The following is a 22,282-nucleotide window of genomic DNA, read 5'->3' on the forward strand; positions in this document are numbered from 1 at the left end:
ATATGTAAAGCTTTTAGTTGCAATTGTTCTATTTACAAGTGATATTCGTTTAAATATTAAAAGGTGAAGACAAAATACAGATTCGACGATTTGAAGACGCAAACGACCAAAACGCTAAAAAGTACAAAGTACAATCCAAGAGGTTCAATTTATTGATGAGAAACGTCTAGAAATTACAAGAGTATGAGCCGCAAAACGTAACAGATATTAAATAGTACGAAAGGACATTCAAAAATCCGGAACTGGGACATGAACCAACTATCAACGCGCGACGCAACGGACCTAAAATTACAAGTCAACTATGCACAAGAATATAATATAATATATATATATATATATATATATATATATATATATATATATATATATATATATATATATATATATATATATATATAATTAATATAAATTATATATCTTTAAATAAAACGTCGACAAAACTAGAAATGGATATTGAGCTAGATCCAGCTGGCCATGCGATCGCATGGCCTGGCTGCCTTATTCCCATGCGATCGCATGGCAGGGAATGGTGGCCAGGTCCTATAAATTGCAACGTTTTCAGCGAATGTAAAACACATCTTTTCTTGTCCTTCTCTGTAACGAAAACATATATATATATATATATTTATAATATTAAGTTTAAATTAAATTTAATAATAATTGGGTTAATGTAAGAAATGTTTTAAGGTTTTATAAGTCGAAATTCTGTCCGTGTAACGCTACGCAATTAATCACCACTGTAAGCTATGTTCTTCCTTTTTAAATTAATGTCTCGTAACTAAGTTATTATTATGCTTATTTGAGCCAAAGTAATCGTGATGTTACACTAAATATTAAGACGGGGTTATTAGATTTTGTACTATAATTAAGGTTTGGACAAAAGACCGACACTTGTGGACATTGGACTATGACTATTAATAGATACGGGGTATTGTCTAATTGAGCGACGACTCATTGGAACCTGTCGAACCTATCTTCAAATTAGTTAATCTAATAATTATTAAAATGATTATGTATGTTCTATTTAGTGACGTTTATACGACGTCTTTTACGATCATTTAATTAATTTTTTGGGTTGGGTAATTGATTATTCATTCTGATCAAGTGGGTAAATTAATATTCATATCTCATTAAAACGGGGGTGGATTACATACAAGGATAATTGGTGTAATTGTTAACAAAGTATTAAAACCTTGGATTACATGCAGTCGATAACCTGTTGTAATTATTAAACAAAGTATTAAAACCTTGTTACAGTTCGAATCCCTAATTAGTTGGAATATTTGAATTCGGGAATAAGGTTAATTTGACGAGCATTTTATAATTATGACCGATGAACTATTATGGACAAAAATCAGATAGGTTTCAAATAATCCAGGACAAAAGACAATTAACCCAGAGTAATAAATTAAAATTAAAACGTCAAACATCATAATTACGGAAGTTTAAATAAGCATAATACTTTTATTGCATATTTCATCGTACCTTTATTTACTGTCATTTTAATTACTGCAATTTACTTTATAGCAATTTAAATTCTGTCATTTATATTATCGTCATTTATCTTTACGCTTTATTTAAAATCGTCAAACCGGTCATTAAAAGATAAAACCCCCCTTTTATAATAATAATAATACTACTATATTACTAATATATATATTTATATACTTATACAAATATAGTTGTTAAAAATATTGCGTTAAACTCAGTTAGATCCCTGTGGAACGAACCGGACTTACTAAAAACTACACTACTCTACGATTAGGTGCACTGCCTATAAGTGTTGTAGCAAGGTTTAAGTATATCCCATCTATATAAATAATTAAAACTTGTGAAAATTGTATCGTATTTCGTATTAAAAATAATAGTATTTCGTATACACTGCTACACACATCAAGTTTTTGGCGCCGCTGTCGGGGACGTCGAAGCAAAACGCTATATTTTTGTAAACTATATTTTTGTAAAAATATATTATTTCGTATTTCGTAAAAATATTTTGTATTTATAACAAGTGTTATATATAAAAAAAATATTTATATAATAAAAAGAAAAAAATATATTTTGAAGACTTTATATATAAAATTAAAAAGTACATTTATTTTTTAAGATTTTAAAATATAAGTTTATTATATTTTATATAAATATTCTATAAATATTTTCTTTAAAATTAAAATAAGAAAGAAATATATATATATATATATATATATATATATATATATATATATATATATATATATATATATATATATATATATATATATATATATATATATATATATATATATATATATATATATATATAAGTATTCGGGCCTGGTACAGTAGCAGCCCAAGACCTGGCCTGGTATTCGAAGCCATGTGATCGCATGGCCCAGACACGTAAACCTCATGCGATCGCATGAGGCTGTCTGACAACTGAAACCCTAGCATTTATTACGGAATTTGGTTAATTATTATTATATTTTAAATCATTTAGGGTTAGATTTAATTATTATTATTAATTAGTTTTAATTAGTTTGTTTAATTAAATTTGTATTTTAAGTTTTAATTAGTTTTATTAATATATAAATTAATCCTTTTATAAAATAATAATATAAAAAAAATAATAATATTTTTATAAAAATTGTATTTTTATAACTTTAAGTTTTATTTTTACTTTTTATATCTTTTTAAACATTTAATTTGTAATTTGTATGTTTATTGTTCGTAATTAGTTTTAAACTTAGTTTTTGCCGTAGTAATTTTATATTTCTAGGTTTTGCCGTAAAATCTCTTAAGTGCTTTTTCTTTAGATTAAGATTTAGGCGCTTTAGAATTTTACGACGTCGCTTATCGCTTTAGTTTTAAATAAATTTTAGTGCTTTTTAAGTTATTGCCTTTTTGGATTTAGAATTCCTTTTAAGCTTTAATACCTTTAGACGCAAGTTTTAATTTTTAGTTTTTAGACTTTTAAGTTTCGACGTTTTTCTTTCTTATTTTTATTTTTCGATTTTTATTTTTTGACGTTTTTCGACGCACTCTTTTTCTTTCTCATTTCTACGCTCTAGTTTTTAGGACATAGAATTTTCTTTATCTTCTTAAAACTTCGACGAGAAAAATTATTTTAAGCGGTTAAATTGATAGACATCCAAAATTTTCTTGTTCGTAGTAATAGTTGGATTTGTTAGTTGTAGGCTTCCGATTTAAAGGGTCCTGGCTACCTGCTGCATCTATTGGCTATTCGAAATGTGGGTAAAATCAGAAAAGTCTATTAATTTGATAACTTATATAATTTTTTTTATTTTTATAACTAATAGGATATTCAGTGAATGCACCGAGAAAAACGTTCACCACCTTTCATACGTTCACTACCTGTAACTCGATCAAGACATCTAGCTAATATAATCACCGTTGATTTTTCTTTAGAATCATCATCTAGTCGAACAAGTTCTCCAACTCAAATTTCCGATAATCCATTTTTTGAACCCGATTTCACAATTGAGAACCCGGAGGATATTCAAGGACAATTCAGAGATCCTGAACCACTAATCATTCCTCATGAACCACAAATCATTCAACCAGAGATTGTCGAGGAAGAAACCATTAAATCAGAATCCTCTAGTGATTCAGATTCAACAATTTCAAATATAGAAATAACGGAACCTCTAAGTATGGAAGACCGAATGAGAGCCACACGCACTGGCCAAGGACACGCCATTATTAAGCCAGACATTAATGCGCCAGATTATGAAATGAAAGGACAAATCCTACACATGGTAACTAATCAATGCCAATATAGTGGTACGCTAAAAGAAGATCCAAACAAACATCTTCGAACCTTTAATAGGATTTGTACTCTATTCAAAATCAGAGAAGTTGAGGATGAATAGATCTATCTCATGTTGTTTCCCTGGACTTTAAAGGGAGAAGCCAAAGATTGGTTAGAATCGTTACCTGAAGGGGCGATTGATACATGGGATGTTTTAGTTGAGAAATTTCTTAAAAGATTCTTTCCGGCATCCAAAGCCGTGAGACTTCAAGGAGAAATTGTTACGTTCAAACAAAAGCCAAATGAAACATTATATGAGGCGTGGACAAGATTCGGAAAGTTGTTGAGAGGATGTCCTCAGCACGGTTTAGACACTTATCAAATAGTACAAATATTCTACCAAGGATGCGATATTACTACACGAAAAGACATCGACATAGCAGCTGGTGGTTCAATTATGAAGAAAACTGCAACTGAAGCTCACAAGATCATTGATAACACAACCTCCCACTTACGTGAGTGGCACCAGGAAAAAGATATTTTTCGTTCATCTAAAGTGGCTAGAGCCGATTCTAGCCATGACTCTGATTCCGTTTCCGCAAAAATAGATGCTTTCGAGAGACGAATGAAAAAGATGACTAAAGATATTCACGCAATACGAATCAGTTGTGAGCAATGCGGTGGACCATACTTAACGAAAGATTGTCACATTGAGCAAACGATGGAATAACGTGAGAATGTTTCCTACATGAACCAAAGGCCGGGAAATAATTATCAAAATAATTATCAACCACCAAGGCCAAACTTCAATCGAAATCAAAACATTCTTTACAATCTAAATCGGCCAAACAATAACTCGTATAACCAACAAGGTCCGAATAACCAACCAACTCAAAACAACACTTTCAATCAACAAAGACCTGGCTTGTATAAGCTATCACAACAAACCAAAGAGAAAAAGTCAAATCTGGAAGAAATGATGGCAAAGCTAATGGAATCTCAAACACAATTTATTTCATCTCAAACCCAAACAAATGAGAGGTTTGATCCGTCATTAAGAACTCAACAAGCTTCCATTTTGAATCTAGAAAGACACGTAGGTACTATTGCTAGCATGATGAGTGAGAGGGAACAAGGAAAGCTACCGAGTAATACTGAAGTAAATCCTCGAAATGAGAATGTTAATATGGTTTCAACGAATTCTGAAAAACCAGCATTAGAAGATGGGAAGGTTTTAGACGTGAGTAACAATGAATAAGTTACAACACCACCACCACCCGAGTATGTAAAGCCAGTGGTGGCACCATACAGACCACCCATCCCGTTTCCAAGAAAAGGAGTTGAGTATGAGAAAGTAAGAGGTAATCAATTTTGTGATACCTCTGGAAAGAAGAAGAAGAAGAAGAAAAAAGTACAAGAAACAAAAACCGTAAAGATAAACCCGGTGAAGACAGTTCCACCAAAACCTCCACCCAGTGTGGGTGATCCGGGTGAATTTATTATTCCTTGTCTACTTAGTGATTGTCTCATGTATGATGCACTAGCAGATTTAGGTGCAAGTGTGAGTGTTATGCCTCTTTCATTATATAAGAGATTAGGAGTAGGTGAGTTAAATCCAACGAACATGAGTGTTAAACTCTATGATCAAACCATTAGGCACCCAGTTGGAATTACTGACAACCTACCCGTTCTAGTGGGTAATTTAACATTTTTAGTCGAATTTATTGTCATTGACATAGAAGAGGACTCAAACATTCCTCTAATTTTAGGTTGACCATTCTTAGCGTCCACCGGGGCATTATTTGATGTAAGAGAGGGTAGAATGACACTTAGTGATGGTGAAAAATCGGTCACCTTTGTGATTCGGAAGTCTAAATCTCCACCAACCAAAACCGTTGAACCAACAAAAATGATTGGTAAAAACTATATTGTTTTACCAACTACAACGGTAGTGCTTAACAATAATAAAAAGCCTAAGTGTGGGGAAGATGAAGTAAAACCTAATGATGACCTGATAAAGAACCCCATTGTTGATACGAAATTAAATGACCCCGTTATTAATAGTTCAATGAAGAAACTTATTAAACGAATTCGCGATGCTAGAACCAAGGGGAACTTTAAGTTATATAACCGGTTAGTATCCAATCTATCGCCTAAAGAAAAGGCAAAAGTAGTTGAATTTGTGGATATTACACAGGAATCCGACCAATGGCTAAAAGCAAAAGTCACAGATATGCAAGTTGATTATGGTCCAAAAGAAATTGACGATGAAGTTAATCACAATTTAGACACCAAAGCTACCTAAGTGTGGAGAGATTCAAATGTTCTAAAAAGAAAATGTTGTCTAGAGTTAGTTGTTCTGTTCTCGTGTAGTTCCGATAATGGAATCTGATTTGTCTTTTTCACTATCAGACACTAAAGAACTAGTTTTCTTCCCCCATTCTGAATTTTTGTTTTTGTATGTTTTGTATGAAATTAATATGCATTTTTAAATTTAAGTTTTGTGTGAATTTAAAAACAAAAATTACTTTATTTCATTAAGTTTAAAAAAATAATTTCTAAAATTCATCGTAAGTTGAAGACTAGGTCATGGAGCCGAAATTGCTTTACCGGAGGGCGGGGCGAAAAATTTTGTTATCATTATTTTTAATTTTATTGATCTAAAGTATACCAAAAAAATTAAAAAACCCAAAAATCTTTGCTTTTAAAACTATCGCTTTATCGACAAATTTTAAATTTTGTCGAGGGACGGATTAGATAAACATACCGAAACTACCTAAAGTAAAAGGAAACAAAATTTTAAAAAATTATTCATTTAAATTGTTTTAATAAATAGAGGTTTTATATATATATATATATATATATATATATATATATATATATATATATATATATATATATATATATATATATATATATATATATATATATATGTTTGTAGTTTATCTTATGTAAAAAAGGGTAAAACAGCGCACTTTCAAAAAACTGACATTAAGTTCAGCAAAAGCTACTAATTTTGACGACAAGACGCAAAATATCAAATGTGATATAAAATAATATGTTTACAAACTCGGTATTTTTAATCACTTTTCTACACTAATCACCCTCATGAATTTATAATTATAATCTGATTTCATGCAAATGAGGGCATTGTATGATCTCAAGTGTGGGGAAGGGTTATAAATTCTCTCGGGTTTACACTTAGTTTAGTTGCCAATTTTTGTGAAAAATTTGAAAAATTTTCAACTAAATGAATTCAAAATCATGTTTATACATATTTATGAATGATAAAACTAGGTTATAATACCGAAATTATTGTTACCTCGGAGGGAACATAAATGGAGAAACAACCCAAAATGCTTGAATTCATTTAAAATGGAATAAAGGAGAATAAAAAGGCAAAGAAAAGAATAAATAAAAGCTAAGTGTGGGAAGAATTTACCAAGTTCTTTAAAATACATATCACATATTTGGTACAGATTATTGCAGGTACTTTTGTTTTGGATGATAATAATCAGTTTTAACTGATTTACTGTAATATATTTGAAAGAAAGATGAATCTATACGATGAATCAATTCCATCATTAAAAGGAAGTAAAGTCTTCCAAAAAAGACACGTGCTTCTTGATTTAGGTCAGGAAGTTGTCGTCCAGACCAGCTATAGGTTGACGAAAAATCTAGAAAAGTCATCTCTAAAATCAGTAGAAAATCTACGGACCTCAGCATCAAACATGGTCGCCATGTGGTCAGACTTATCCTTACGATGAGAGGATCTGTCTCGTAAAATGGGGAGGGCACCGTGCAAATTACCTTGATAAGACTAATGAATCAGACCCCCAGAAAGGATAATCTCCTTAAAGATTAAAAATCAGCCTCTAAGACTGACATTACTCAATCCTTGAGATTGACCTTAAAGATTGAGAATTACAAACTCATGGAATTCGATGATATCTAAACTCGAGCTTGAACGAGAAAATATTTTGATCAAAATTAAAACCGATTTGTTTTCTAAAAACCCATTTTCAATGCGTTCATTACCATTGAACGTAAAATCCTAAGAATTCACCAGAATTCATTAGGTTACCTGAACCAATTCGGGTGTCAACTGTAAGAACGGTGATTGCATAGCATGGTCAAAGACAGGACCTTGTGCTAGACCGAAAAATTATAGGGTGATCTTTACTATTGCTCATACAAAGGATAGTAATTGCATCCGACATGTTGTAGACCATGAACATCTGCATGTCATTAGACATCGCCTTAACAGTTGCTTGTTCAACACTTTCCTTTACAACCGAACGGTAGTTTACCGAAAGGTAATATACGGAGCAAGTATACTGGACGTGTGCTTTCCTAATAGAAGGATAGCATGTGGGTGATACAAAACCTCAAGTTTTGAGCTAAAATTTTAAAATCTGAAACCCACAAAACCCACAAAAACATTTTGCAAACGCCGGTGAAGGGTTATTCCGGAAAACTTATCTAGGGTAAAAGCTAGAATGAATTTTCAAAAGATCAAATGTTTTCATAAAGATCCAATTTCCTTAAAGGATCTAAATTTTTAATAGTCATGTGGGACTGTAAATCACATCGTTACTATCATTGTTTATACTGCCGTATCAAAATCACTGATGTATAAAGTGTGAGAATAAAAAAAGTGATTCGAGTGAAGTGTGATTTTATTTCAAGTTCTGTATTGCTTGAGGACAAGCAACGTTCAAGTGTGGGGATATTTGATAGTGCTCCAAATGAACATATATTTAGGCACAATATCCTTCCAATATGTAAAGCTTTTAGTTGTAATTGTTCTATTTACAAGTGATATTCGTTTAAATATTAAAAGGTGGAGACAAAAGACAGATTCGACGATTTGATGACGCAAACGACCAAAACGCTAAAAAGTACAAAGTACAATCCAAGAGGTTCAATTTCTTGATGAGAAACGTCTAGAAATTACAAGAGTATGAGCCACGAAACGCAAAGTACAAGATATTAAATAGTACGAAAGGACGTTCGAAAATCCGGAACCTGGACATGAACCAACTATCAACGCGTGACACAACGAACCTAAAATTACAAGTCAACTATGCACAAGAATATAATATAATATATATAATTAATATAAATTATATATATTTAAATAAAACGTCGGTAAAACTAGAAAACAAAGTGATTGAGCTAGATCCAGCTGGCCATGCGATCGCATGGCATGGCTGCCTTATTCCCATGCGATCGCATGGCAGGGAAATGGTGGCCAGGTCCTATAAATTACAACGTTTTGAGCGAATGTAAAACACATCTTTTTCTTTTCCTTCTCTGTAACGAAAACATATATATATATATATATATATATATATATATATATATATATATATATATATATATATATATATATATATATATATATATATAATATTAAGTTTAAATTAAGTTTAATAATAATTGGGTTAATGTAAAAAATGTTTTAAGGTTTTATAAGTTGAAATTCTGTCCGTGCAACGCTACGCAATTAATCACCACTGTAAGCTATGCTCTTCCTTTTTAAATTAATGTCTCGTAACTAAGTTATTATTATGCTTATTTGAGCCAAAGTAATCGTGATGTTAGACTAAATATTAAGACGGGGTTATTAGATTTTGTACCATAATTAAGGTTTGGACAAAAGACCGACACTTATTAGACTATGACTATTAATAAATAGGGGGTATTGTCTAATTGAGTTACAACTCATTGGAACCTGTCGAACCTATCTTCAAATTAGTTAATCTAATAATTATTAAAATGATTATGTATGTTCTATTTAGTGACGTTTATACGACATCTTTTACGATCATTTAATTAATTATTTGGGTTGGGTAATTGATTATTCATTCTGATCAAGTGGGTAAATTAATATTCATATCTCATTAAAAAAGGGGTGGATTACATACAAGGATAATTGGTGTAATTGTTAACAAAGTATTAAAACCTTGGATTACACGCAGTCGATAACATGGTGTAAGTATTAAACATAGTATTAAAACCTTGTTAAAGTTCGAATCACTAATTAGTTAGAATACTTGACTTCGGGAATAAGGTTAATTTGACGAGCATTTTATAATTATGACCGATGAACTATTATGGACAAAAACTAGATAGGTTTCAAATAATCCAGGACAAAGAACAATTAACCCATAGTAATAAATTAAAATCAAAACGTCAAACATCATGATTATGGAAGTTTAAATAAGCATAATACTTTTATTTCATATTTCATCGTACCTTTATTTACTGTCATTTTAATTACTGCAATTTACTTTATCGCAATTTAAATTCTGTCATTTATATTATCGTCATTTATCTTTACGCTTTATTTAAAATCGACAAACCGGTCATTAAATGGTAAAACCCCCCATTTATAATAATAATAATAATAATAATACTATATTACTAATATATATATATATATATTTATATATTTATACAAATATAGTTGTTAAAAATATAGCGTCAAACTCAGCTAGCTCCCTGTGGAACAAACCGGACTTACTAAAAACTACACTACTCTACGATTAGGTACACTGCCTATAAGTGTTGTAGCAAGGTTTAAGTATATCCCATCTATATAAATAATTAAAACTTGTGAAAATTGTATCGTATTTCGTATTAAAAATAATAGTATTTCGTATACACTGCTGCACCCATCAAGTTTTTGGCACCGCTGCCGGGGACGCCGAAGCAAAATGCTATATTTTTATAAACTATATTTTTATAAAAATATATTATTTCGTATTTCGTAAAAATATTTTGTATTTATTACAAGTGTTATATATAAAAAAAGTTATATAATAAAAAGAAAAAAAATATTTTTAAGACTTTATATATAAAATTAAAAAGTACTTTTATTTTTTAAGATTTTAAAATATAAGTTTATTATATTTTATATAAATATTCTATAAATATTTTCTATAAAATTAAAATCAGAAAATATATATATATATATATATATATATATATATATATATATATATATATATATATATATATATATATATATATAAGTATTCGGGCCTGGTATCGTAGCAGCCTGATGTGTGAAATCTAGTATATAAATTATCTCTGGAAATATGCCTGGTTAAAGATTACTACACACTTACGGGCAGTGTACCCGATCGTGTAATAGTATAAAAATGGTAATTCCAAGTATCGTTCCAAGGACAGTATTAACGTGAGAATTAAGTTTGAAACTAATAAAAGTAAACTAAGTTAAACTATGAAAATTGAAATTACGAGATAGTTTGTTTTGCGGCTATTTAACGATTAGCCAAATCAAGATAGCTTTAAAAGTAAAAGACAATATTTTTGGATTTTTAAGTTTAGATAAAAGAAATGCATACTCAACGGAAAAATAAAGATATTTGAATTCAATGGATAAAAGAATGTTCGCCTAGATATCCTATTCGCAGTGTTGGATGATTTGTTATTAAGCACTAGTTCTATTAATCAATGCACGCAATTACAGAGTCGGTTTACCCAGAGTTCTCTTTTAGCAAACACATAAAACTAGGATTAATTGGCTTAGGGTTCCCTTTCACCAAATACCATCTTTCGTTTGTAACTTAGTAACTAGCTAATTATAAGATTAAGATTCAATTGGTTACGCGTTCGCTCCACACAATTCACCCCTATTTTGTTCGATTACGTTACCCGGTTTACCCCCTTGGTCCAGTAAGCACCCAATCGGTTAAGACAAATCAATTGGGAATTAGATCACTAAATTGAAACAGGGTTCCCTTTGTTCAAACAAGATTCACTAATCAACCTAGTAACAATAATCAACACCCACAAGAATGGTTCTTAATCAAAACTCATAATTATTATGCATCAATTAATAAAACATCAAAGTAACATCCAAACACTTGCAAATATTCAATCTAGACAAACATTAAGAGTTTAGCCTACAATCATGGCTAAAACCAAAATAACAATCAAAGAAATAGAGAAATTCATTGTTGATAACAAAGAGATAAAACTAATCAAAGATTGAATCCTGAAAGATAAACGAATCGAGACTTGTTCCCGGAATGATTGGTGCCTTAGAATGACCTTGAAGATCCCCAAAAATCACCTAAGTTCGTCAAAAAGTGGCTGGAATTCGTCTGGATACGATAATAATTGATTAGGGTAAAATTCGGGCCTTTTATACTTGCCAAATAAACTGAACCGACAGAGTCTCCGCGCCGCGACCCTAATTGTCGCGCCACGACATTGCTCATAAAATAATGACCTTCTTATCTCAAGTTATGATCTGGAAACAAGTGAATAGCCGCGCCGCGAGGCCCATTATCGCGCCGCGGAGATGTACTGGAATTGACTCCATCGTTTATTTTTCTCTTTTTTAGCTTTAAAACTAACTTAAAACCAAACTTCCCAATAAATACTAAACGTTTTCCTCCTCGGTGCACCTTTAGAAACAAATAATTAACAAAGTGCCTCAAAAACTTCATAAATCACCACTTTCCAACAATTAGCTTTTCAAACTCGAACCTTCGCAATATTATCAATATAAACGCCAAATCGTATCCGAATGGACCAAAATGTAACCGATATCGCTAATAAAAATGTGTATAAAATACGCGATATCAAACCATCCCACACTAGATTTTTGCTTGTCCTCAAGCAATAGAACTCGAAAATAGTCTTCTAACATGAATGTAGAACCAATGAACAAAAAACCAAACAAGCAACTAGCGTGGGCACGATTTGGAGTAAATAACAACCATGGTTCCCACTTGCATTCCCCCGATGTAACTTCCCAAACCGCAATCAATATGAATCAATATAGTAACCAAAAATAATCTCGATAACGTACCATAATGATGAAGTAGAGAATTTCGAATCATAACAAAAATCTGCAATGGAACCGGGAATCAAGTGGGAACCTAGCACCAAGGAATAAGCAATCGAACACATGTGCCAAGAGAACGCACGGGCTACCCCGCAATTGGTCAAGCCAAGCCTCCCACAGTACCTAACATCGCGAGATGTCGGTAGAAAATAATGTGCTTAGGAGGATACACATTACGTCCGGATATCATCGATGGTTATGAGGTAACCGTCTAATCCGTTAAGTCAACCATAAAGATTGAGGTTCATCAGGCTTAAAAGCTGATATCTTACCTTTTCGGAGGTTATCCACTGGGAATCTGATCAATCACTGACATTTTGTGTATCATGGTGCACTTCCCATTTGGCTAGCAAATCTCCCTCATTGAGACAAGCTTTGACTACCAGTTTCCCTGTTTGATGTTGAGGCCTGGTAGATTTCCAGTCGATTTTAGCAATGACTTTTCAAGATTTTTCGTCACCCTACAACTGGTCTGGACTACAACTTCTGAAATGAATCAGCAAGTGTGTCGTTCGGGAGACTTGACTCCCTTAAGGATGGAATAGATACATCTTGTGTGGTCATAAAAGGTGGTCGAGCGCATACATTGTCCTTGTTAGGAGAAACAATGAAGACCGCCCTATAAAGTTTTCGATCTAGCGTATGGCCCGGCTTCGACCACACGATCCAATCACCGTTCATACGGTTGACACCCGTTTCTATACAAGTGACCTACGTATGAACTGAATGTTCATGTAGGATTTCACATTCAAAATAATGAACGTGTTTTGAAAGTTCAAGACTTTCTCCTCTAACAGTACCTCATCGTGAAATGATGGGTAATGAAATGGCACTCTTAAGAGGTATACAAACCAAGTAGAACGGTCGGAAGACTTTACTTCCTTAATGAGTGGATCTGAATCACTCGGAAGTGCCAATCTGTTTCAATTGACACCGGTTTTGAAAAATCCCGAAAACCTTCGGGTTCCATAGCTTTTAGCTATGGGTTGTGTTGTCTAAGCAAACACAAGCACGTAGCTATTGCTCCTAAAAAGGACAGAACTGGTGAAGCTCAAGGCTCCTCTTCCCACAGTATCACACCATTAGATGATGCAATAATAAAATGATATAGTTTCGGAAGTATGCTATACCAAGTAACCAAAAGTTTTTGATCTGGCACGTGATTCGGTCACAATCACGCTATGCAATCACCGCTCTCTCACGGTTTACACCCGTTTGGTACAGGTGACCTACTATTTAGTTCTTTGAACTAGTAGGATTTCATGTTCAATGGTAATGAACATGTGGAACAACTTTAGCTTTTTTAAACATCATGAAATAAATACCAAGCCAACTCTTAAACAAGGGTTTTGGTCAAATTTTTAACTAAATTTTATATATATATATATATTTTTTTTTCACTAACGAATTTTTCATTTTTTTTTATTTTCCCTAAATTTTTCAAAATTTTTTTTTACGACCAAAACCCCGTGAAACGTCAAGTCTTTTAGATATCAAAACTAAAATAATGATGATTCTATTAATAACCAACCCGAGAGATTTTACATCCCCCACCCCACACTTGAGATCAAGTAATGTCCCCATTATTTGAGATCAAAAATGGATTAAAATCGAAAGGGTAAGAAAAATAAAAACTTATCGAGCTTAACCACAGATCGTGGAATGACAGTGACAGATGGCGCTGAACTTACTGCCAGCATAAGAACATCGTCCATTCCCAATCCTCACACCAATATCATCACTCAAGTAGTTTTGCTAAACTTAATGCCAGACTTGAAAAACTGTTTCACCAACACACCTAAGAAAAGAAAAACAAGCAAACTACATAAATGGGACAAGGTGATACCACCCGGTAACCAAAACGCCTTGCCCCTAATAAGGTCTCAAAGTACATAATAAAATAATTCAAGTACAACCCAATCGAAATGAAAATAGCCTAAAACAAATACAACAAGATCACGGGCTCGCAGGCCCTCTTCACTGAAATCCTCCATACGGCCAGCTGCCGTATGGGTACTGCTGCTGAAAACACTGTCGCGCGTTTTCCAACCTCTCCTGCTCATCGTAAATAGGGGCCTGAACTCGTGGCCGAACATCACTGCGGTAATATACCGGTGTCTGCGCTGTGGTGCCATAGTAATTATTCGGATCATAATAATAGAGGCGATCATTATGGCGCTGCCAATCATTGCCATATGCAATCCACTGCTGATCATGGGCTATCTCATCTAACCTTTCCTCCTGCCTAGAGTTACTCGACTCTACTCTTTGCTGGCTTGCCCACATGCGGTTATCATGTTCCCGCTGATCCCCTCGGAAATCACTGAACCCTCTTGACATACCAACCTGTAAATTACCAACTGACGAAACCAAACCATCCCAAACCTCTTGGGAAATATCCCACTGTTGTTCACCCCCTGCATGCACATTTGGAGCAACCGACTCCGGATCATTAGCACCCTGATTAGCACCTCCAACTGCAGGTGCTTGTGGCTCAACAAATGCTACCACACCATCTCGATTAGCATTCCACATAACAAAATTCGCGTTAAAATAAAACCTTAAATTAAAAGGTTTCATAACTTGCAACTGATCGGTTAATTTGGTGCACCTGCTGAAATCAATATCGAAAAACTTGGCTATTCGCGTAACATAATGACCACCAAGAATTGGCCGTGTTGCTCTAGTTTCTCTTGAATGATTCGACAAATATGTACCAATAAGATTGCACAAATCCACATGTGCACTACGCGTATACCTATACATAATCCATAACTCGGTGGAATTTACTTTGTCGTTCCCATTCCGTCTGGCACAAAAAGTACTTGACAAAAGTTTCTGAAACAACCGTAAATCCCTGCGTTGAATATCAGAGCCTTTCGATTCATTAGACACAAATGGCACCAACCCCTATATCTCTTCCCAAAAATCACGCTCAATATAACCTTCCTGGTTTCCAATAAACTCTGTTTCTTTTAAATACCGTTTCAACAAATTCTCGTTCCACCCCTCATACAAATTCAATGCTTTAGCTAAATCGAGTCGACTCATTGCCCGTCTCTCGCCTCCCAAGTGAAAAGTTAAGAACGCTTGATCGTCCCCATTTCTTCTAGTACCGTAGCTAAGAGAGGAGAAAAATTCAACAATTAACTCTCTATAAAGATCCTCCCTTAAGGACATAGCACGTTCCCAGGAATCTAGATCGAACCCATGATAAGACATCGACAACAATGAAGCAACATCCTCCTTAACATCATCAGACGCTCTCTCTAGTTCATCCCAGCTAAAATACCAAGTAGCTTGGATATTTCTAGCCGAAATAAATTCATAGTAATTAGAGAATTCTTCCTGCACTTGTTGTAACCAAAACTCGGGGTTCCTTCTTCTTTCTTCCTCCCTACGGGCTTGAGCCGTGGAGGTTGATGGAGCGTCAGTTCTGCTTCTCTACACAAATCAAACAAAGAACCAAACCAAACACAAAACATTGAATAGTTAGCGTTAAGCAAATCAACATGTTTCACACCCTTGCATCAACTACCATCAATACACGTTTCAACTTCAATTAATCATTTAAACAATAGCAAGTATCCAAAACATATGTTTGTGTTCCATTTAACCAATTCAAACCAACTCCAAACTCTAAAGCACAAGAGTGTCTCATTAAACAACTCACATGAAACTCAATTTAACAACTTCATCATATCAATTAACCAATTTCAACAAGATTAAACAATTCCAACATTCAAGAAAACATTGCATTAAGAACAAATCTCATCAAGCTTAACCAATTTCAAATTCATACATAAAACCCGCCCAAATTACCCCACACTATCTTAAAACATACCATCATTAACAATCAACTCCCTTACAAACAAAATCCCCAAATAGTAATCATAAAATTCGGATATAATCATTACCCTAATCTCAAAAATCAACATTATGCATAATCAACACAATAAATCATGAAGAAAACACAATAATATCATATTCATCAACAATTAATTCATATTAAAGCATAGAAGATTCAATTAAACATAACCCCTTATAAATTCAAACATGAACCCTAGAATTAACAAGATTAATCAAGATACATGGAAGAAAAAGTAAGAGATTAGTTTAATTCGGACCTTAACCGGCATGTTTAAGCAAGCAATTGAAGAAATTAGATAATAATTTGGGTTGATTGAAGTTAGGGTTTGAAAGCCTTAGGTTTGTTTGAAAGATAAGTATGAGAGTTGTGGGTGAAAAACTGAGGCAAAAACCCTAAAAAGGGTGTAATATGCGTCGGGTTATGTACAAAATCGGGTTGACCCATTCAACTTTCAACAATATCCGGTGGTTCAGGATCTGGGTGCCTGAAACGTCGCGCCGCGACGTAAAATGCCGCGCCGCGGCCATACGCTTAACCTGACTCCAACTTCTATAAAAATACGTAACACTCAAAACCAGTTATACCTCGCGCCGCGACCCCAATTGTCGCGACGCGGTAAAACACGCGTGTAAAAACCATTTTTAAGCCCCTTTCTGTTACCAAAACACTCGAAATCTCGCGCCGCGGACCAAGATGTCGCGCCGCGACGTTACTCTGAAACCTGACACCTCGTGTTTTCACTTATTCAGCAACCTTTATTTAACCTTAAAGCTCAAAACAACCACAAAACCAACCAGGAATCTATCAAAAACAATCAATTAGCAATTTAGACGCAGCAAACCCGTGATCACACCGAATTATACAAACTATACAACAATGTGAACCTTATTTAACGAGTCGTTCACGCGACTCGTCCCTGACTTCAAGTGGCGTTGGGATCGGGTTCAACGTGAACCTCATCATTAATCTCTAACGTACCATCAAAATACATTTTCACACGATGTCCGTTAACCTTAAAGGTGATACCATTAGCATTTTTTAACTCGATCGTACCGTATGGGTACACCTTAACAACATCAAATGGTCCCGTCCACCGGGACTTGAGTTTTCCCGGTAAAAGCTTTAATCTAGAGTTAAACAAAAGCACTCGATCGCCTTCGTTAAACTCTTTTGGACCTTTTAACTTCCTATCATGCCATTGCTTGGTCTTTTCTTTATAAATCAATGAATTCTCGTACGCATCAAGGCGTAATTCACCAAGCTCATTCAATTGCCCCGCCCTTAGGCATCCGGCTTCCTTCAAATCTAAATTACACTTTTTAAGTGCCCACATAGCCTTATGCTCAATCTCCAATGGGAGATGGCACGCTTTCCCATAAACCAACCGATAAGGAGTGGTACCAATTGGCGTTTTGAAGGCGGTTCTAAACGCCCACAAAGCTTCATCGAGCTTATTTGCCCACTCCTTCGGATTCGAACCCACAGTTTTCTCAAGAATACTTTTAAGAGCTCGATTTGTATTCTCAACTTGTCCGCTCGTTTGGGGATGGTATGAAGTAGAAACTTTATGGAGAACTCCATATCGCTTCAATACCTTCTCCATTTGGGCGTTACAAAAATGAGTACCCCTATCGCTAATTAAAGCTTTAGGAGTTCCAAATCGAGAGAATAAACGCTTAAGGAATGAAATCACAACTCGTGCATCATTTGTGGGTAAAGCTTGTGCTTCGGCCCATTTAGACACGTAGTCAATGGCAACGAGTATGTAACTATAATTCTGAGATTTCGGAAATGGCCCCATAAAGTCAATTCCCCAAACGTCAAATACTTCGCAAACTTGGATGCTTTGTTGAGGCATCTCATCCCGTTTTGTGACTTTACCGGCCCTTTGGCACGAATCACATGACTTACAAACCAGGTGGGCATCTTTGAAGATTGTCGGCCAATAAAAGCCGGCATCATAGACTTTACGCCCCGTAATTTGGGGTCCAAAATGCCCACCGGTAGGCCCACTATGGCACTCGATTAAAATACGCATACACTCATCACCGGAAACACACCGGCGGATAACCCCATCGGGACAACAACGGAAAAGATAGGGATCCTCCCAGAAATAGTACTTAAGGTCACTGAAGAATTTCTTCCTCTTTTGATGTGACCACCCTTTCTCCAAGAATCTCCCAACTAGATAATTAGCAATGTCCACGTACCACGGCTCATCAACCTTATCCACCTTCATGAGATATTCGCCGGGAAAATCATCATGAATGGTCGTCTCATCGAGAACCTCACGGGAGGGGTTCTCAAGACGTGAAAGGTGATCGGCCGCCAAGTTTTCAGCACCCTTTTTATCCCGGATCTCAACATCAAATTCTTGCAAAAGCAAGATCCATCTAAGAAGTCGTGGTTTTGCATCCGGTTTAGCAAAAAGGTACTTTAGAGCAGAATGGTCCGTAAAAACAATAGTCTTAGATAAGACTAAGTAGGACCAGAACTTATCGAACGAGAAGACCACCGCAAGGAGCTCTTTTTCAGTGGTAGTATAATTTAATTGCGCTCCTTGCAAGGTCTTGCTTGCATAGTAGATGGGTCGGAAATGCTTCTCGACCCTTTGACCCAAAACTGAGCCAACAGCGAAATCAGATGCATCGCACATAAGCTCGAACGGAAGGGACCAATTCGGAGCAATTATGATTGGCGCATTGATGAGTTTCTCCTTCAAAAGCTCAAATGCCTTTTGGCACTCGTCGGAGAAGTTCCACGGGGTGTCCTTTTCAAGGAGTTTATTCATCGGGTTGGCAATCTTAGAAAAATCTTTAATGAATCGCCGGTAAAAACCGGCGTGCCCGAGAAAACTCCTAACACCCTTAACATCGGTAGGGGGTGGAAGGTTCTTAATAGCGATAACCTTTGCGGGATCCACCTCTATACCGTTTTTAGAAATCTTGTGCCCGAGAACGATGCCCCCTTGAACCATGAAATGGCACTTCTCCCAGTTGAGCACAAGATTAGATTTTTCGCACCTGACCAACATCCGTTCTAAATTAAGAAGGCATGAATCGAAAGTGTCACCAAAGACCGAGAAGTCATCCATGAACACCTCCATGCAATCTTCTATCATGTCATGGAATATGGCCATCATGCACCTTTGAAAAGTGGCCGGAGCATTGCAAAGGCCAAAGGGCATGCGTCGATAAGAGAACGTGCCATACGGGCACGTGAAAGTAGTCTTCTCTTGGTCCTCGGGCGAGATAGGAATTTGAAAATAGCCCGAGAAACCATCGAGAAAGCAATAGAAACTGTTTCCCTCCAACCTCTCTAGCATTTGATCCATGAAAGGTAGCGGGAAGTGGTCTTTACGTGTGGCGTCGTTCAACTTACGGTAGTCGATACAAACACGCCACCCCGTGACAGTCCGGGTGGAAATTAACTCATTTTTATCATTGGTGGTAACAGTCATACCACCTTTCTTAGGTACACGGTGTACCGGGCTAATCCACGAACTATCAGAAATCGGGTAAATCAGACCTGCATCAAGGAGCTTTATGATCTCTTTCTTCACGACATCTTGCATATGCGGGTTCAACCTCCTTTGACGTTGCACCACAGGTTTGGAGTTATCCTCCATTAGGATTTTGTGGGTGCAATAGGAGGGACTAATACCCTTAATGTCGTGAATCTTCCATGCAATGGCCGGTTTATGGGCCTTTAGCATAGTAACAAGCTCAGTTTTCTGACCTGCTGAAAGAGAAGAAGAAATAATTACCGGAAGCTTAGATTCCTCATGCAAGTAAGCGTATTCCAAATGATCTGGAAGTGGCTTCAATTCAAGCTCGGGAGGTTCTTCAATTGAAGACTTGCTCCGGTAATCTGAATCACGTTCGAGTTCTTTGAACTCCTCTTCAGTCGGCTCATAGCCATTTTCCATCAAGGTGGTTAAAATATCCACCTCCTCAACCTGCACATCCTCATTAATCTCAACCAATGAGCATTCTCCTGACCCCTGTAACTCTGGGAATTCCTGCAAAAACTCAGACTGGACATTCACAGTGTTAATAAAATAACATGTATCATCAGTGTAGCCAGGGTATTTCAAAGCATGGTCGATTGAGAATGTTGCGCTCAAATCGTCTATCCTAAGGGTCAACTTTTGGCCATACACATCAATCATACACCTAGCAGTATTTAAGAACGGCCGACCCAAAATTAGTGGAATCCTTTCATCCACTTCCATATCCAAAACCACAAAATCCGCCGGAAAAACTAACGACCCGGTCTTCACTAGCATATTCTCTATGATTCCACGAGGGAATTTAATAGAGCGGTCAGCTAGCTGCACAGCCATACGCGTGGGTTTTAACTCCCCGGGGTCTAGCTTTAAGTAAATAGAATAAGGCATTAAATTAATGCTAGCCCCCAAATCCGCCAAAGCCCTCATACAGTCCAAATTACCAAGTAAACAAGGAATGGTAAAACTTCCAGGATCTTCAAGCTTCTCGGGAAGCTTGTTTGCAACAACCGCTGAGCATGCGGCATTTAACCTGACTGAAGACACGTTCTTCAGCTTCTGCCTGTTAGTCACCAAATCTTTGAGAAACCTCGCATACTTAGGCATACCTGCAATAACATCAATAAAAGGCATATTTATGTTAACTTTTTTAATCAAGTCCATGAACTTGGACTTTTCGGCCTCTAGCTTCTCCAAACGCTGTTTCCTCGGGAATGGGAGCGGTGGTTGATACTCTCTAACTACCGGTTTAGCAGCAACAGTAACCGGTTCCTTAACAACTTTTTCAGCCACCTGTTCCGGCTCCTTTTCCCTTTCCGGTTCACTTTCAACAACTGGCTCACTATCATTAACTAACGGTACCCTCAAATCATACTCGTCGGGCTTCCTCGGTGGATAATATGCTAAACCACTTCGGGTGGTGATAGCATTAACATGCCCGTTTTTCGGGTTAGTATCCGTCTTGCTCGGTAACTCCCCCGGTTTTCTCTCACTATTCTTATTAGCAAGTTGACCAATCTGTTGTTCTAGATTATGAATAGCTGCTTGTTGATTCCGAAACATTTGGTCACTCTTTTCATTGTTCTGAGTAACGGTAGTAACAAGTTGAGTCTGAGAAATCACTAACTTCTCGATCATAGCCTCAAGGTTGGACTTTTTCTCTTCGGCCTGTGGTTTCTGAAAATAGCCGGGAGCTTGCTGCTGAAAACCTCCACTAGAACCCGGTTGGAACCTCGAACCCTGATTACCTTGCGGATTATAAGGATTATTGAAATTCCTATTAAATTGAGCACGTCCCTGAAACTGATTGTTATTCTGCTGACTAATATAGTTGATCTCTTCTTTCTGATTCATAGTCAAACCCGCATCACAATCTTTGCCCAGATGTAAACCTCCACAGAATTCACAACCAACCTTCATACCATGAATATCCTTGTTCATCTTCTCCAAATTCCTACCAAACGAATCCAACTTAGCACTGAAAGACCCAAAATCATCATAAGCACCTGTACCTGTAGTCTCTGTTCTCTTAACTGAAGCTGAAGGGTAAGATTCATGATCCTGATGCCACTCATGAGAATAAGCAGCTTGCTTTTCAATGATCGCTAACGCCTCTTCTTCAGTCTTATCCATTAACGTACCACCTGCAGCTTGATCAATACTCTGACGCGTAGGAATATCACAACCTTTGTAGAAAATCTGAACCTTCTGTAAATCATTCAACCCGTGTTGCGGACACGAGCGTAACAAAGTAGCAAAACGGTCCCA

General features: G+C 35.7%; 1 non-coding gene across 1 annotated transcript; it reads right to left on the reverse strand.

Moving 5' to 3' along the window:
- Positions 1–4,010: 4,010 nt before the first annotated feature.
- Positions 4,011–4,117, reverse strand: LOC139846084 (small nucleolar RNA R71). Its single transcript, XR_011758829.1, has one exon. It is a non-coding gene; the product is annotated as a small nucleolar RNA R71 (small nucleolar RNA).
- Positions 4,118–22,282: the final 18,165 nt, after the last annotated feature.

Source organism: Rutidosis leptorrhynchoides, chromosome 4 (genome assembly GCF_046630445.1).
Source record: "Rutidosis leptorrhynchoides isolate AG116_Rl617_1_P2 chromosome 4, CSIRO_AGI_Rlap_v1, whole genome shotgun sequence".
NCBI lineage: Eukaryota > Viridiplantae > Streptophyta > Magnoliopsida > Asterales > Asteraceae > Rutidosis > Rutidosis leptorrhynchoides.